Here is a 6,214-nt window from a genome sequence, read left to right as displayed (position 1 = left end):
TGATTGGATTATGATCCATTATGATTGGAACCCATTTGGCAAGCAGCTAGCCCACATGTGGTCGATCAAGATAGCCAACCAACATTTACTTTTCTTCCCTTTTTAATTGTGATGCACTTTGGTTTATTATCATTCAAATGGGCCCCACTAAATTCACAATTTGTGGTAAATCTTTAGTCTTTATATTGGATTTATCTCTCAACACTTGAGATCAAGTGCCACTTGGCAAAGGGATTAGGCCCATGCATCATCTAGCTCATTGACCAACCATCATTTTCTTTTTTTGGTTGATCGATTAAGATTAAGATTAAGATTAAGATTTAGCCAATCTGTCCACCGAATGACAGATTCACTAATTGCCATGAATGGTGGGCCTGTCTCAACGTGGGAAATGCTCATTGCCTTTACCCAGTTTGGCTTGTAGTGGGCCCTACCCAATATACTCTTGGTTTAGATTTAATGGTACCTCCCCACGAATATATGAGGGAGCCCATTTTCTAGTTAAATTTCACATTGGGTCTCATCCAACATCTTTATTGGGCCCAATTTTTTGTTATTCTTTTCTTAGTAAACCCAATAGCTTCTTTTTATTCAATCTCATATTGGGCCCTATTTATTTTAGTTCTTGGGCCCAACATGAGATTGCCTCCATCCAAACAAATCAATTCTTTTTCAGAGTGTTGGGCTTGGGCCAATCTACTATTTGGATCCATGGCCACTTCATCAGCACTTATGACGTGACCAAGATACTTGACTCGAGTGTGATTGAACTGACATTTTACTTGTGGGCCAGGTAGAGAATAGCTGCTTCAAGTGGCCCATGTAAAGTTGTACACCAATATATAATTAAGACAAAAACTAAACAAAACCTCTGTAAGTAGCTCTTAAACACATCATTCATAAGGGATTGAAAAGTTGAAGAAGCGTTTTGTGAGCCCAAATGGCATTACGAGGTATTCATACTAAATGCAGTTTTTGGCTAATCAGAGGTGAACCCAACCCATATTTGGTGAATTTGGAAAAGAAATAAGCACCACTAAGCTCATCTAACAATTCATCAATCATAGGTATTGGTTGAGGCACTTGTGCCATGTAACGTCATGCTTATTGGCTCAACAATTGTGTTCTCCTTTTCCTTGGTTTTGGATAAACAATTGTGTTCAAATCCAGCACTACTTCTAGTACAGTGATGATGTAGTTAAGAGTTGCAGTTGCTCTCTCTCTCTCTCCCTTCTCTCGGTATTATATATTCAATATCATGGGTTTTAAGGCCATTATTTTGCATTAAAATTTTTGCTTATTGTTTCTAATTTTTGTCTTCCTTTACACGGCTGAAATAATAAGCAGGTAATATAGCCTTGTTTAGCCACAAAAATCTTGTTTCCATATGCCAACTGAAACGAGTTATTAATTAAGACATTAGCACAAAAACTGTGGGAATTTATGATTGATAGGACCTGCTTACAGAAGATGTCTTTCCACCTTTGCAATCATGGAGACCATGGTCTTTGTTTTTTTTTTTTTAATGACTTTTTAAAATTTATGGTGTTTCAAGAAACACCTTTTGTAGGAAAATTTCTTCAACCATCTTAACTTAGCTGTGAAAGGAGTCGGGCCACAAAATTACGCTCTCTCTTGTTTCAGGGAATGTGGATGGAGGAGCAGTGATTCACAACCCACATGCCATGACCCATGTGTCATTTGTTTGGAGAGGAAATGCACAGTAGCTGCTGAAGGATATGACCCATGTGTCGTTTGTTCATCAATCCTTATACTTTTCTGATTTTGCAATGTTCCCCCATTAAGGTTGCTGTCTAGAAGAATATGATAGTTTTTTTTTTTTTTTTCTTTCTTTTTTTGATCAGCAAGAAAATGATAGAGGTTATGGTCACTATCATCTAATAAAGTAAATGTTTAGTGTAGTTAATCTCCTAGTAGGAAATTCATTTATGTAACAAGTTTCCATATTCATGTGGATTATGGGCTAATGTTGGATTCCTCAGTTGATGAAAAATCCATTTATTCTCTCTCTTTTGCAGTTTATACACCAGAGCAATTGGTAGAGAAGTACAGTAACATGTTGCTGCCTTTTTCCTATGCTGTCGTCTCTGGTGCTGTAGGATCATGCTCGGTGTTGTTTGCAAAATCCTTGTAAGTTGCCTTTTTCACATAATGATGAAACAGCAACCTTAAATTTTCCTTATTTTTGTATCTAAAGTTCATAAAGCTTCACATGCAATATGGCTCTTGATAGAGCACAATGGCAGGGCAGGATTTGTGTTGCAAGCTCAAACAGCTGGGATTAAGGCCAAGTTGAGTTGAATTTTTATCTAAAATTCATACTTTATTTATTTGATCTTGTTTTCTAGGTCCAATTTGTTAAGATTAACCATGTTCAGTGGTTATCAGTTGCATAGCTGGTTCACATACTCCATGCTTCTTTTATTTCTTAGTACAGCTGGATTTTGGGTAATGATTTTAATAATCAACTCATTTTATATGAAGGTTTCAGATATGTATTACATTGTAAAACCTACTTAGAAATTACTAGTTTTCCAAACTACTAACTTGATCCATACTTTATCAGATGGCAAGGTTAAATGAAGGATTGTCACTATTTGATGCTATTCTTATTGTCCCAATGTTTCAGATTGCTTGGACCTTCTCCATTTTTACATGATTTGTTTACTTCCAAGAATATCAGGTCAACCTGGGGCACATATCAATCTTTTACCTTGTAGGGTTCTCTTAAGTCAGGATGACAAGCTTATTACTGATTATTAAACAGGTCTTTGATGCCATCAGGACAACAATGTTTATACTAGGAATGATATCTGTGCTCATAGGAATTTCTTTGCTTGCACCTGATGAACCAAAGGTATTTTTACTTAAAATTCCAATTGTTTTTCCTGCAGGATCATGCACAAAATTATCAATTGAGAGTAACTCATGGTTTTTCCCCCTAGGTGGTGAAGTAAAGGATTCTTCTTTGGTGTCTTCTATGGATTCAAGCATTGTGACTGATATGGACAGGTATGATACAATTCTTGTATAGATTATTGATCTCATTCCCTGGGATTTCCTCCAAGAAGAGCTCTTGCAGGTTAAAATATATCTCCTGTTTGTAAGATTTTTGGGGATAAATTGTAAACAAATTTTTAATCGGTAACTGTAAAGCTTTAGTGCATATAAATAGAAGATTTTTTTTTTTTTTAAATCAAAGAAGTGCCTGGAAACCCAAAAAATATTGTGGACAAGTTTCAAAATATGAATGGAGGCATGGGGAAAAAGATTCAAGACAAAATGCTAAAATATAATTTTCTTTAGTTTTTTTTTTAATTTTTACATGGAAATAAACAATTTAGTTTCTTGTTGTATATCTAAATTTAAAAGATTATAGTTAGATCTTTTAGTATAGGAACTGCATAACATATAATTTCATAAAATTAATGAGATTATGCGATTATAATTTCATTGATCAGAAACAGCAATCAAAGAACCTCTACTAATGAGATTATAGATAGAAAAAGACCCTAGAGGACCAGCATTGATAGAGACAATTACAAACACATGGCTGACAAGGCATAACTATAAGAATACTACAAATACATCTCAAGTGTTAGCCCCCTGACCTGATGCCCCCAAAACCAGTTCTAGTCTTGTGATCCTTTCCCTTGCCAAAGAAACGGTTAGGCTATTAAAATTTGCTGATGTTGGAGTCCTCTTGAAAATGTTGTTGATGAAGGATGATGACAGTTCTTTAGCTTCTTTAATTCCCAGGTGACCAAGGACTTTAAAGCCTTCAGGATGTATCTGACCTTAAAAGACATTTAATATACCAACATTCTGTTCTGTCATTTCGATTTTTAATAGGTTATATTGTCATTTTAATGGCCAAGTGAGATGTCTCTATGTGATTTTCCCATTTTTTTCTAATATTTACAGGATGGTGAAGCTGCCTTGTGAAGAAACAGAAATTAGAGACATTAGATCATTTGGAAAATTCAGCTGTGTACTCCAAGAGATAGAACTTCAACCCAAACTAACAATTGAGCAGCAAATTAATGTTTAGAAAAATGGGTGGCATTACTCGAAGAACTACCCAGTTATTGCAACAAACAGAAGAAGCCCATCTGAAATTTCTCAACAAAACTAAAGTGAAAAATACAGGATAGTAATCATTAAAAAAATGAAAAGAATATTTGCATAAAACTGGAACTGCTCCATATTCAATTAGTCACTGAAAAGAGAAAAAACAATAAAACAAAGGGATTTAACTTAGGCATCCATTATTCCTTAAAGAATCTGAATTTTCTATGGAATATCATAATGTAAAAGCCTAAAAGGAAGAACTCAAAGGTTCAAACTTCCAAGTGAAAGACAATAGAAGAATGAAAAGGAGAATTAAACATATCCAAAACAACCAATAGCCATTCATACTCAGTGAATGACAAAACATAGTGAAAAAGAGTATTTCAAATTAGAATACTAAATCATTCAATTGTAGGGGAAAATATCTAAAATTTCTCAATGGTCCTCGGTTTTCCAAACTACTACCATCAAATTTGAATTTAATACAACCTCTTTCTAGTGGATACTAATGAAGGAAGATTTGGCCCGACCTCTTGACCACCCAACACGTGGCAGAAGCAACAGCTCGGCACGGCAATACGCTCAAGGCGCGAGCTCCGAGAGGAGGAACCAGCGGTCCGAGCTCCCCAAAAGGAGCCCGAACTCTCCCTTTGACCCCGAGCCTTACGAGGAGCGCAAAGGGAAACAACCCGAACTGGCCCGCCCCAGGGCAGTTCGGGCCACACCTCTACCCGAACTCAAGACTTCACCTCGCACACCACTCCAGCACTTCGGCTCCAGGCCGCCGAATTGAACAACCGTACCTGACACCAAAGGAGTCCGTATCCTAAGGCGGCGCACCTGACTGACTTAGGATCTGACACTTGACAACCGCACTTCAACGGCCACCTGCCACCGCCACCTCCAGTCACAGAGACGGCTCCGACAAAGAGAGCAGTGGCGGTTGTCTGCCCCAGTAGAGGTGATGACACCCGAACTGGCAGAAGTGCAGAGGTAATGATACCCGACCTGACAGAAGCTTGGGAGTGAGTGCGCGAAGTGGTTATAAAAGGCTCTCTTCCCCTCAAGAAGGAGGTATGTGATAACTTTGTGCCATCTGGTTTATTATCTTGCCTTTGAGAAGATACTAACTTGAGCTTCGGAGCACTCTCACCGGGTTCCTCCCTGGAGATACTCACTTTCTTCCCTGTTTCAGGCACCTTCTGCTCCTGCCAGAGGCAAGATCGTTGACAACTAGGACCGGCCGGATTGCGCTCCATCAATTGGCGCCGTCTGTGGGATGACGCTTCTAAAAGCCTCCCCCTAAAACTCTCATAACCCCCTTTTTTTCCAAGAAATCCCAACACCCATGGCTTCTTTCAGCAATGTCAGACGTAGCATGAAGATGAATGCCACCGGGGAACAACTTCAAGTCCCCATGGTGTGCATTAGACAGTTCACCATCCCCCTTCCGGTGGATGGGATCCCCAACCTGAATGCGCCATGAACAGTGGCGCCCGTGAATCTTCCCGCCATGAACGTCCCCCTTCCTCTCCCTGTCGAGACAACCTTTACCGAACCAACTGCTGTCCCCCTGGCGACTAGCCAAAACCAGTTTGATGACTTGATGCAGTGCATGCGGGCAATGCAAGCCCAAATGCAGCAGTTCCAGCAGCATCAGCTCCAGCAGCACCAAGTATTGCACCACATATCTCAGTATCACTATCAATAGCAATTCCCCCAACTGCCTTTGAACCAACCACAGCTTCCACCTCGACACCCCACTCCGAAGCCGGTTAAGCCCTCCCCTCAGGGCGGACGCCTTCACCGAGGAGAAGCCTCCCAACTTCAGAACCCCTCCAAGAGGCATGCCTCATCCCCGGGCCGGAGGGAAAGAAAAATCACCCCCACCTCGCAGCTCGCCGGCGGGTCGGGAACCTCGCCCGCCAAGTTAGCACCTCGGCACTCCAAGTCTGAGCTCCCGCCCATGGAGAACCGATTCAGCGTCCTAGCGGCGGACTACCAATAGTACGGGCCCATCGAGCTCGGCAACACCGAAGCCAGCAGCACCAGTACCAGGCCCACTCAGCAACGAAGATGCCGGCGAAGTCGCTGAACTACCACCCACGTCCTGCCTGAACTC

At 40.4% G+C, this 6,214-nt stretch overlaps 1 pseudogene across 1 annotated transcript; it reads left to right on the top strand.

Moving 5' to 3' along the window:
- Positions 1–1,987: 1,987 nt before the first annotated feature.
- On the top strand, positions 1,988–3,658 carry LOC148790790 (putative magnesium transporter NIPA8; annotated as a pseudogene). Its single transcript, XR_016077684.1, has 5 exons — positions 1,988–2,151; positions 2,370–2,469; positions 2,588–2,704; positions 2,789–2,878; positions 2,967–3,658. The product of XR_016077684.1 is annotated as a putative magnesium transporter NIPA8 (transcript).
- The last annotated feature ends 2,556 nt before the right edge of the window (positions 3,659–6,214 follow it).

Source organism: Nelumbo nucifera, chromosome 6 (assembly GCF_055504915.1).
Source record: "Nelumbo nucifera cultivar China Antique chromosome 6, China Antique-T2T, whole genome shotgun sequence".
NCBI classification, from domain to species: domain Eukaryota; kingdom Viridiplantae; phylum Streptophyta; class Magnoliopsida; order Proteales; family Nelumbonaceae; genus Nelumbo; species Nelumbo nucifera.
Note: the sequence above shows the minus strand (reverse complement) of the source record. Positions and strands in the feature narration are given on the sequence as shown.